General features: G+C 44.5%; 1 pseudogene across 1 annotated transcript in view; it reads right to left on the bottom strand.

The window, feature by feature from the left end:
• LOC310824145 (cytochrome P450 3A27-like) overlaps positions 1-7,713 on the bottom strand; it is an 88,263-nt pseudogene extending 80,550 nt beyond the window's left edge. The window contains exons 1-9 of the transcript in view: positions 7,693-7,713; positions 7,605-7,660; positions 5,172-5,271; positions 4,925-5,038; positions 4,349-4,437; positions 4,097-4,238; positions 3,443-3,506; positions 3,088-3,248; positions 83-302 (exon numbers count right to left, since the gene is read on the bottom strand). The product of the transcript in view is annotated as a cytochrome P450 3A27-like (transcript). The remainder of the gene's footprint in view (positions 1-82; positions 303-3,087; positions 3,249-3,442; positions 3,507-4,096; positions 4,239-4,348; positions 4,438-4,924; positions 5,039-5,171; positions 5,272-7,604; positions 7,661-7,692) is intronic.
• Positions 7,714-12,698: the final 4,985 nt, after the last annotated feature.

Genomic DNA, 12,698 nt, shown 5'->3' with positions numbered 1-12,698 from the left:
TTTATGGTTGTTTGTGGAACACTGCTCTTATCGTTGCTGTTGTGATTGATATTGTGGTTGTGGTTAAGATGTGGCCCATTACCTCTCTGGTTTGAACTCCTCTGGGTCTTCCCACACATCGGGGTCACGGTGCAAGGTCCAGATGGGTATCATGACAACCATACCCTTGGGGATGGTGATGCCGCTGATCTCAACAGATTTCTTGGCGACTCTTTCAAGTCGATGGGGTACAACCTGAGAGACTCGTTGATCACGCTGTCTAGATAGTCCATCTGCATCAGAGCCTCGTACTGGATAGGAGCCTGCACAGGGATATTACACTCACATGAGCACTAGTGATTGGTCGTTCACGTAGCCGTAGCCCAGAACTAACTCTTTTTCGTCGCAAATCTGAAGAGCTGTTAGTTTTTTGTGTTTTTTGGGGGGGAAATGAACACAGTACTATACTTATTCTAATCTGCATAGCCTAATTTCATGACACCCGCATACAGAACGCCATTACTTTCAATGTACGTGTGTAATAGTGTCTTGCTTTTTTGTTATACATGAATAAACAAAAAAATCGCTAAATAATGTTATCTTGATAGTTAGAAGAAAATACATTTAGATTCCACTGAACAATGTAAATGATAGATGTACACAAGGATCAATCAGAAGTCAAAATGCCACTAAACTGGGCTGCTTTTAGTGGATTGACTGCTTGGAATACTGAATGTGCTACAGTCTATTATTTCCTATCACAGTCGACAGACTACAAGAAAACTGTCAGGTGGTTCAAATGTGAATAACTTGGTATCCATTCCATTAACTGTGGCCGGGCAGCACCGAACAGCCCAGAGAACATTACCATGGTGCTTTTGAATATTAGGTCCCTATCTGGCAAAACCTTTATTGATCTTATCTCAGAGCGAAAGCTGCACTGTAATGTTTTTATCTGAAACCTGGCTAAACATGAATGCATGTCAGTCTATTAGAAGTGGGGAAAAATATATTTTCACTCTATTATTTATCTAGCCATGTCGCTGAGCAGATGAGAATTTCATGATGAATATGAATATGAATAGTACACCATCAACAGCTTCCTCCTGTGATAATGATTTAGCAACCAGCTTCAACACCAAACTAAGGGCAACTATCGACTCTGTAGCACCAGTCAAACTGAAAAAGGCTGTGGCCAAATTTAAAAGAATTTGCAGAAAGTCTGAGCGGACAAAAACTGCAGGTCCACCTTGATATTCTTCGAGAGCATCTTTCTGTTTTTAATAAGGCAATAAAAAAACGCCAAGACAGACGGGATCATTTCTCAAAATTGATAATGAATCATAACAACTCAAACAGTGCTCTTTTCAACGATTGACAGCCTTATAAATCCCGCCCACAAGACACCTGGTGATCTGCTCTCCACCTACAAATGTGAGGAATTTGCAACATACTTCTGAGATAAGAGAACCAATATTAGGTGAGGAGGATCACTCAGGCAAGACCTGAAGATGTGTTTGATGACTTGTTACCCCACCTTCCACCACATGGAAGCACTATGAACTCTTTTGCAGTGGTCATACAGAAATGCTCAGCAAAGTGGGGGTCTGTTCATCTGCACCTAAAACTACCATGGTGAAACCCCTCCTGAAGAAAAGTAACTTAGACTCTTCAGTCCTTTGCGATTTTAGGCCAATCTCCAACCTTCCCTTTTTAAGCAAAAAAATAATAATTCTTGAAAAAAAGGTGTTCAAACTGTTAAATAATCTCCTTCTTCCCAACTGTACCTTTGACATGTTCCAATCTGGCTTTTGTGCCGATCATAGCACTGAGATAGCACTATGTTGTTAAGTTATTAACTAGGTTCTTAATGACCTTAGAATTAATTAATTAATGCTGATGCCAAAATGCTCTTTGTCCTTGTCCTGGTCAAACTGTCTGCACACTTAAAGACACTACTTACAGTAACACTAAGCACCAGGCAAAAAAACAAGGTGTTACCATTGACTCAGATCTTAATTTTGAAACCCATATCAAGAATGTGACTAAAACATATTTGTATCACTTAAAGAAGAGTAAGTAAGTTTGCCGGAAATCTGCCATCGTGGAGAAATTCTGTCTGAAGTTGTCCAAACAACAACATCCTCCCTAATAATAATATATCCCCCCGAAATGAACTTGCAGTGTTGGACATTAGCTGTTGTGTTTCTACATGCGCACACGATTGGGAGAGGCAGCCACCAGAGAAAGGTCAGTCTACTCCCCTAGAACACCCCTGGCACTCACAACATGTTTATATGCAAACCGAATGTCAGGTAGGACACTGCATTTTAAAAAGCGTGTTTTCCGAACCAAAACAGCGTTCGTAAATGAAATATTTATTCATAAGGGATTTATTATAAGAGATCTTGTTCCCTGATCGCTACCGATTAAAGATAGTCATTACAACCGTTAGGAAGCTTTTAGAACGCTTGAATATTACATGGACCTTTACAGAACACAGCTGTAAAGGTGCAACCTTTCCTCTCCCAGGCTGACACTGAGAGACGAATGCATGCTTGTATTACTAGCAACCTTGATTACTGTAACACTCTCCTGTCTGGTCGACCAAAGAAAGCTCTTGGCAAATGATACAAAATGCAGCAGCACGAGTCAGATGGAGAGCACATATCACACAAGTCTCTGCACTGATTACCTGTTAGTTTTATAATTTATTTTAAGATAATTGTATTAGTTTTGAAATCACTCTATGGTCATGCACACCACTGCATGTCAGACATGCTTTTAAGGTATATACCCTGTAGATCCCTCAGGTCCTCAGGTACTGGCCTTTTAAGTATTCTGAAGATTCCAACAACACCTATCTACTTCCTGTTTCAAATGAATAATACTGGGCAGAAGTCTGCACAGGGATGCTACAGACACATTAGCACACTGCAAAATACTGTCACCTATCTAACCATCTGTAGGAGTCTGCAGTGCACAGGGGTTACACACTCATCAGTACCCTCTAAAACACTGTCACTATCATGTCACTATCACACTGTCACTGTCACTATCACCTGTTCCACATGAATAGTACTATATAGGAGTCTGCAGAGGGGTTACCTTGTTGGGAAACACAGTGTCTATCTCCTCCTGCAGCTTGGTCATGATGTGAGGGTTGGTTGCCAGATTGTAGGCCAGGAAGGACAGAGAGCTACTGGTGGTCTCATAGCCAGCAAAGATGAACATCATTGCCTGGGACAAGATCTCATGGTCACTCAATCCTATGATGATGGGAGAAATGGGGTGGTAGGTGTGTTTGTAGGTATAGGTGTTTGAGGCAGGTACTGTATGTGTGTGTGTTAGATGCTAGTATACAGTGTGTGTGTGTGTGTGTGTGTGTGTGTGTGTGTGTGTGTGTGTGTGTGTGTGTGTGTGTGTGTGTGTGTGTGTGTGTGTGTGTGTTTAAGGCAGGCACCTTTACTCTGCTCCTCTCCCTTTGAGTTGCTGTCTTTCTGCGAGTCTATCATCAGCTGCAGGAAATCTACCCAACTCTGGAAGCAGGCTTACGTCAGATCAAAATCACATGAGAACTACCAGATGCTACCAAATCTCTACAATTGTATTACACAATACTGGCTGAAGATCGTATATTTGATCAGATATATTTACATACCTTCCTGGTGCTAGCCACGCGATTGGACTTGATCTTCTGAAAGACAGCGTAGAAGAAATCTGTGACCGAGGCAGGGAATAGGGATACCTCCTTGTTTGCCATAACAGGACCCATGAAGGGGAAGAATGCTGGACGGACAGGAAATGCCACGGTTACAAACAGGAACAGGAAATACCATGATACGTGACTCCAATCCTATTCAATGCACAGCCCTGTCCAGAAACAACTCCTAGGCTCTATCCCTAGACACTTCTGTATCCAATCCACTCAGATCTCCAAGTGTCCAGCATTTAGGAACTAGAGGTTGGTTCTGGACAGGGCCCATGTGTTTGTCAAATGAGTAGAGCGCAAACCATTGGCAGTGTGGTTTATGTCAGTCTAATCAATGAAATCAATAGCTTCATTTATTAAGCACAAAATGACTGAAAGTTATATGGGGGCAGTTGTACCGACTGTGAGGAACAGTGGGCTGAAGATGTCAAACTTGAGCATTTTCTTGATGTTGGTCACAAAGGGGTCGGAGGGGTTGTGGAGGGAGTCGATGTCGACACTGAATGAAGTACTGACGACCACATCCATACTGTATGGTCCAAAGAACCTGGAACACAACCACACAATCTCTGACTACCAGAACCACAACCACAAAATTAAAGGGGGAGTTCACTGAAATTACAAATTCACCTTATCGTCTCGGAGATAAATACTCACTCCTTTAGTTCAATGGGCTCATCGTTATCAGCCGTCTTCTTCAGATTGCTGACCAAGTTACCAGAGTGCTGCTTCATGATCCCGAACATCTGAGTTGGGAAGGATACATGGAAAAATATCATGATTGATACGTGGATTAATATGTGCAAAACATATATTAATATCATGTTTGAAACAGGAATTATTTTAATGTTTATATAGCCTGAGAATATATATCCATACAGGATACATTATGTCAAAGAATAAGTGACTCCAAAGATGAACTATTATTCTATACTCTGTCATCTGACCACTGAATTTATCGAAGATAAGATCAAATATACTTTATTGTCCCGGATGAAAATTTGTCTTGGATTAATTAATTAAAGTTGCTGCTTCACACAACAACAAACAACAATGAATACACACTATACACATAGTACAAATCACACACACACTCTCACACACACACACACACACACACACACACACACACACACACACACACACGCGCGCGCATCAGAGTTGTTAGTCATTCATTTATTTGTGTTGTATAAAGGAATGAATGAAAGAAGGAGAGGAGAGATGGAACTGTACCTCTTTGATCCGCCCACTGGTGAAGGAGGGAGACAGGACACTGCGGATCCGTCTCCATGCATCATCCTCAGCGATAAACACGGCGTCATACAGAGGCCCTTTGAGATAGATATTCTAGAAAAATAATAATAATTATATACTGCAAGATTAACCTACTATTAATAATGCTATAATAACAATGATATTATCTATTTAAGGAGTCCTTATGTTTTTTTCCCCATACAACAACTTCAATTCAGCGTATTACCCTCCTGTTAGTGAAAAGGGAGTTGCATTCCTTGATGAGGATGGTTTTGATCATGGCTGTGTCCATGATACACAGGATGGGCTGACGGCCATCATAGATCCTACAGACCAGCAAAAACAAAGATAGCCTCAATTCTTCGTGGCATTGATTCCACAAGATGTTGGAAACATTCCTTTGAGATTCTGGTCCATGATGACATGATTGCATCACTCAATTCCTGCAGATTTTTCAGGTTCACTTTCAAGATGTGAATCTCCCGTTCTACCACATCCCAAAGGTGTTCTATTGGATTCAGATCCTGGGAAGGCCACTGAAGAACACTGAACTCATTGTCATGTTCATGAAACCAGTTTAAGACAACTTTTGCTTTGTGACATGGTGCATTATCATGCTGGAAGTAGCCATTAGAAGATGGGTCAATTGTGGCCATGAAGGGATGCACATGGTCAGCAACAATACTCAAATAGGCTGTGGCATTCAAGCGAATATACCGTAGATAGAGACAGACAGACCCATCACAGATCCTGCACTCTTAGAAAAAAAGTGTTACCTAGAACCAAAAAGGGTTCTTCTTCCACTCTCCCTTTGAAGAAACCTTTTGGGTTCCATGTAGAACCCTTTTCCACAGAAGGTTATACAGTACCGTGCGAAAGTAATGGGACAGTGAAGCATTTTTTCTTCTTTTTGGAGTTGAAATGAGAACGTAGAGATTCTCATCTTTTATTTGATGTTATTTGTGTACATATTGGTTTATCATTCAGAAATTACAACATTTTTATGCATAATCCCCCTATTTCAGGCTACACTAAAGTGATGGGACAATTGGCTTGACAGGTGTGTTCGTCAGGTGTGTTCCATCACATAATTTGTGCAGTCTGCTATTGGTGTCTTGTCAACATGAGGACCAAAGAGATGTTATTGAAAGTCAGGGAAGCCATTATGATGCTGAAATATCAGAAAAAAATGAAACATAGCCAAAACCTTAAACCTACCAAAATCAACAGTTTGGAACTTCATTAAAAGGAAAGAAAGCACTGGTGAGCTAAGAAATCGCAAATGGCAAGGAAGACTTCCAGTGGATAACCAAAAAATGCTCACCATAATAAAAAAAAAAAAAAAAAAAAAACTGCCCCATAGATTAGGAACACTCTCCAGGAGGTAGGCGTCAATGAGTCAGAGACTACCATCCGCAGAAGACATCACCAGCAGAACTACAGAGGCTACACTGCAAGGTGCAAACCACTACTTGGCCACAAAAACAGGCTGGCCAGGTTACGGTTTGCTAAAAAGTACCTAAAAGAGCCTGCAGAGTTCTGGAAAAACATGTACCAGAGTGATGGCAAGTGTAAAGTGTGGAGAAAAAAAGGAACTGCCCAATATCCACAGCATCCCACATCATCTGTGAAATATGGGGGAGGGGGTGTTATGGCTTGGGCATGTATGGCTTCCACTGTAACTGGCTCACTTGTCTCCTTTGATGAGGATGAATTCAGAAGTGTTCAGAAACATCTTGTCAGTCCAAGTACAAGTTAATTGCTCCAAACTCATTGGACGGCATTTCACCATACAGCAGGACAATGACCCAAAACATACTGCCATAGCAACTAGGAAATTATTCAGGGCCAAAAAGAGAATCCTATAGAATCCTATAGAACATGCATTTAATTTGCTGAAGAGGAGGGCAAAACATCCTAAAAAAACAAACAACAATCGCTGCAATATAGGTCTGGCAGAGCATTACCAGAGAAGATACCCAGCGTCTGGTTGGGTCAATGGGTCACAGACTTTTGCACTTTTGCATACAAAGGATTGGGGACCAAATACTGAACATGAGTGCTTAATTTGGACATTTGCATAATGCAAAAGAAGAAAAAATGCTTGGCCCATTACTTACGCAGGGCACTGCAAATGGAACCCATAAGAGTTATTCAACCAAAGAATCCTTTTAGAACCCTTTTTTTCTTTATTTTTTTAATTACATTTTTGCCCTTTCAATGACATGGAGGGAAGACACAATCACTTCCGATTTGAATTCTGACATGTCGTGGCTCCTCTTTATTCATGCAGTTTGAGACGTGCTCAGAGGCAATATAGGAGCCTCAACCAATGAGAATCCAGGATGTTGTCAAACATTGGCAACGCACAAGTTGTGTTTGGGACCATACTACAGAATACTTAAAAGCTTAAAACTTAAATCGCTCAATAACAGATTCAAATTATTAATGTGGAAGCATGAAATTGTTGCTTGGGCAGTGTACTTGCATCAAGACAGATCATTTGTCTTGGTGTATGAGACCATTTCGTCGGTTGGATCGTCTGTGTTTGTGAAAATCGCACGGTGTCCGCCTGGTTTAAGAGTGTATACTGTAGACACTGAGAGATATATATATCCATCATAGTTAACAATAACCAGGATCAGTTTAGCAGACTCACCCCCACAGTTTCCCATATTTCTGGAAGCTCTCTGTGTCAAAATTGGTGAAACCACCCTGGGAACAAAAAAATAATAATAAAAAATAGCCAGTTCATAAATGCTTGTCATAAACCTGAACTGTGGCTTAGTCTATGATGGCCCTTTTCCACTACAGACCGGCTCTCACTCCTCTCTTTTCGTTTTCGTTCAAAAGCTTTATTGCCCATTTTTCTGGGTAAAACAATTCATATTCAGCTCCCATGGCTTTCACCACAACAACACACATCATGGATGAGTCTACAATGTTGTTGTTTATGGGCTTAATCTCTACAAACCTTCTTATATCCCATTATCGTCCCGAGGAAAGGGATGGGTTTAGGACTAGGAATGCCTAGTTTTTTGAATATTCCATATGGCCAGTATCCATACCTGGTCAGAATAAATATAAATCAACAATCTGACTTGAAACAAAAGCAAAACGATCAAGTCATAGGTATCATTGAAACTGTTAGATAACTGTAATTATCAATACTATCATTTGTATGTATTATCACAACTAACTAACTAACAAATAATATTTTTTATTAAAACTTCTTACACTACGATCAGAGAGATGAGTAAGACAAGGAGAGTCCATGTCTCGGTGGAGAAGTACGGAAGGTAACCCATCTTTACAGGTTCAATCGCTTCTTCTGAGTAACCCCGGACACGTCTGCTGAAGTGATTATTTTATCCCGTCATGACACCTGTGTTTCAGATCATGAAACACAGGCGAAAGAGTATGTGAGAGGTGAAGTTGAAGCCATGGCTAGTGAATGATTGAAAGGGGATCCCTGCGCAGAGGGCAACACTCAGTGATGTTATTGTCGGCCTTTATCTTAACATCCTGCTAATAGTTGCTGCCTGTTTGATCCCTATCGGGTTTTAATAGTTTGCAGACCCATTGATTCAAGAAGGACTATGGGGCAAATATTTTTGGCCAAATATTTTCTTTCGAGTAATACTGAATTTTACATATTTGAACTCCTCTAAAAATGTGTTATGTTCTTTACATGTATGCACTTGTTTTATATCATTGGCTCCTAAAAACAGTATTTCAAAATACTAGTTCAAAACACATCACATATTACAGTAATGAAGCAACTGATTAACATGAATACAGTGCTCTTCATAAGTATTGGAAAGAGGAAGCATTTTCTGTTCTTTTAGCTCTACACTTGGATTTGAAATCAAACAATTATTATGGGGTCAAAGTAGAGATTCTCAACTTTAATTCAATGGGTTTTTAAAAAAACATTTGTAAACATACTCCCACTATTTCAGGGCTTCAAAAGTATCATATAATGTCCAAATAAAGTACTAATGTTTCGTATTAGGTCAACAATCTGCCTGAAGTCTGCGACCTCACCAGGCACTATCCACTATCCACTATCCGCTATCCACTCATCTTTAGAAAATCATTGACATTTCCACATGGTATTGTGTCATAGACTAGCCTCCCTACAGCAATATTATCTTGACATTGGGATCCTTTGTCCAAACCATATTTCAGGGTGTATGTTTGGTTGCAGGGGCCCAGGCTGTGCTCTCTGACTGCTCCAACTGTAGTAGACCCTGCAGTGAGGAAGAGGTCAACATGCTGCAGTACCGTCAGCCAATCACACACAAGAACCAACAGATCGCCAAGACCTCCATTGCACCATGCACGCACGCACACACACACACACACACACACACACACACACACACACACACACACACACACACACACACACACACACACACAAACACACAAACACTGTCTCAACAGCCCCTTCCTTCACTCTCACTCTCTCTCAATGTAGGTGGGTCAGGCTGCGTATTCAGCCTCTAAGGGGGGTATTGTTGGGATGACTCTACCCATCGCCCGAGACCTGGCACCCATGGACATCCGTGTGGTCACCATCGCACCCAGTCAGTAAACACACACACATACATACGCACTCTTTCACACACTCCTCCCCCCCCCCCCTTCCTCTCCATATCAGACAACCTCTCTCTCCCTCTCCTTAGGTCTGTTCTCCACTCCTCTCCTGGCGGGTTAACCTGAGAAGGTGCGTTCATTCCTGGCCCGCCAAGTGCTCTTCCCCTCGCGCCTGGGAGACCCTGCAGAGTTTGCCCACCTGGTGACATCACTGGTCGAGAACCCCATGATCAATGGAGAGGTCAACAAACTGGATGGAGCTATCCGCAAGCAGCCCTGAGAGAGAGTGAGTGTGTGTGTGTGTGTGTGTGTGTGTGTGTGTGTGTGTCTGTGTGTGATCCAAGGTATACCACTGTGACAGCTCCGATGTGTGTGTGCATGTGAGGTGTGTGTTCATGTCTGGTACTCCAAGCTCTGCTGTACTGTACGCTCCATGCAGTTTTGTTTTGTTTTGTAAACTGATCCAGTAATAAACTTCTAATGAGTCTGAGTCTCTCCTCCTCTATGTCTGTGTAAAGTGAGGTCAGTAGGAGCTAATAGGACAAATGAAACAAGAATGAGCCTTATGAGGCAAGTGTACCTTCATTTGTCCTATTAGAAGTGAATAGAACGCCTGGACACAGGAAATGCTAAATGCTAAAGCTCTCATAACATCACACCTGCACCAGTGTATAGCTTTATGTACATGTCATCCACAACATTTGAGTGAAGGGAAAGGGAAGCACACATTTCTTTTGGAATGGAAAGGAGTCGAGGTACAGTATCTTGGTATACACACGTTTGCTCCAGTTTTGTACCCATTGACTGTGACCCTGTTTGTGTAAGAGGCTAGGGCTGACCCATTCTGATTCAAGATGTTTGTGTAAAAAAGGTATTTATTGCATATTGTAACAAAGTCCGTTGTACACAGAGGCAGACGCAGCGTTACGGTAAGGGAATCTCTCCCGTTTATTCATATAGTTCTGGTAACAATGTCCTTTTGGCTTTCCAGCCTCCTCAATGATAACTCGGCGACTTTGCAGTCGTCTCTTTCTCTCTCTCTCTCGTTCGCCGTTCCCAGCTCACCTCGCCTCTCCACTGGGCAGGTTGCCTAGGATTCAAAAGCTTCTCAAACAGCCTAATTCTCTCTCTCTCTCGTTCGCCGTTCCCAGCTCACCTCGCCTCTCTCCTGAAATGGCAGAAGCACACACATCTTAAACATTTGCCGGCGAGACTTAATTCGCAGCAGGTGTGCAACAAAAGTCTCGCCGACACAACCCCGGCCACGGTCCTGTAGCTCCCTCTACAGGCCGAACGCTGCATGTCCCCCCACATACCCCCACCGCCCGACACAGGCCGGGGAACCGACGGCCGACGACCTACTCCCCCCCCCCTGCACGGGAGAGGAAGTCTGCCACGACCATCTGCGCACCCGGTCTGTGCACGACGGAAAAGTTGAAGGGCTGCAACGCGAGGTACCACCGGGTGATCCTCGCGTTTACATCCTTCATGCGGTGGAGCCACTGGAGGGGGGCATGGTCGGAGTAGAGGGTGAAGGCGCGACCCAGCAGGTAGTAGCGGAGGGTGCCGACCGCCCACTTGATGGCCAGGCACTCCTTCTCCACGGTGCTGTACCGGCCCTCCCTCTCCGACAGCTTGCGGCTCAGGTACAGCACCGGCCGGTCGGCCCCCTCCACGCGCTGGGTCAGTACTGCTCCCAGCCCTCTATCCGACGCGTCCGTCTGTAGGGAGAAAGGGAGGTTAAAATCAGGCGCATACAGGACCGTTTCTCCACAAAGAGCCCCCTTAAGGGCCTCGAACGACCCCTGGCACTGGCCCGACCATTGGACCGGATCCGGGGCACCCTTCCGGGTGAGGTCCGTCAAGGGACTGGCCAGCTCCGAAAACCCTGGTACGAACTGGCGGTAATATCCCGCCAGCCCCAGGAAGGCCCTCACCTCCTTCTTTGTCTTGGGCCGGGGAGTGGTGGCGATGGCCGCAGTCTTTTCAATCTGCGGCCGCACCTCCCCCCGTCCCAAGTGGTACCCCAGATACCGGATCTCCCTCCGCCCGATCACGCACTTTTTCGGGTTGGCCGTCAGCCCCGCCTGCCTCAGGGACCGCAGAACAGCAGCCACACTCCGCACATGCTGCGGCCAGGTGTCACTGTGAATGACAATGTCATCTAGGTAGGCCGCAGCATAGGCGGCGTGCGGCCGCAGAATACGGTCCATGAGGCGCTGAAAAGTGGCTGGGGCTCCGAACAACCCGAAAGGGAGCACGGTGAACTGGAATAACCCGAGCGGAGTGGAGAATGCCGTTTTCTCCCGGGACACCGGCGAGAGTGGAATCTGCCAGTATCCCTTCGTGCAATCCAATGTCGTGAAGTACCTGGCCGTACCAAGCCGGTCCAAGAGCTCGTCGACCCGGGGCATCGGATAGGCATCGAACTTGGAGACCGCATTAACCCGTCTATAATCCACACAGAACCGTATAGTCCCATCTGGCTTGTTGACAAGCACGATGGGGCTACACCAATCACTGCGGGACTCCTCGACCACACCCAGCTCCAGCATGGCTTCCAACTCCGTGCACACAACGTTTCGTTTGTGCACCGGCAACCTATAGGGACGCGTGCGCACCGTTAAACCCGGCTGCGTTTCTATATGGTGGTCGATGAGCGTAGTCCGACCGGGCAGGGGAGAGAACACGTCAGCGAACTTAAGCTGCAAATCTGCAACGTCCGCGGCCTGGCTAGCAGAGAGATTATTAGGTTATCAATATCGACCGGAGTGCTAACTTTCGATTTTGGGACTTCCGGACCGAACTCCTCTCTCTCCGGAATTACCGTAGCCAGAGCAACCGTGACCACGTCGTTCCATTTTTTTAGGAGATTGACGTGATACACCTGCAAGCTATCCCCCCGGTCCGAGCGTACAACCTCATAATCCACGTCCCCCATGCGACGTGTGACCACAAACGGTCCTTGCCACTTCGCGAGTAATTTCGTGCTGGAGGTGGGTAACAGTACGAGCACCTTGTCTCCCGGTGTAAACTCTCGTAGGGTAGACCCCCTGTCATACAGGCGTTTCTGACGCTCCTGGGCTTGCAGCAAATGCTCACGTGAGATAGCCCCTAGGGCGTGGAGCTTTGTGCGCAAGTCGAGGACGTA

The sequence above is a fragment of the Argentina silus genome (assembly GCF_951799395.1).
Source record: "Argentina silus genome assembly, chromosome: Y".
NCBI lineage: Eukaryota > Metazoa > Chordata > Actinopteri > Argentiniformes > Argentinidae > Argentina > Argentina silus.
The sequence above is the reverse complement of the archived record's forward strand: the minus strand, read 5'-3'. Positions and strand labels throughout refer to the sequence as shown.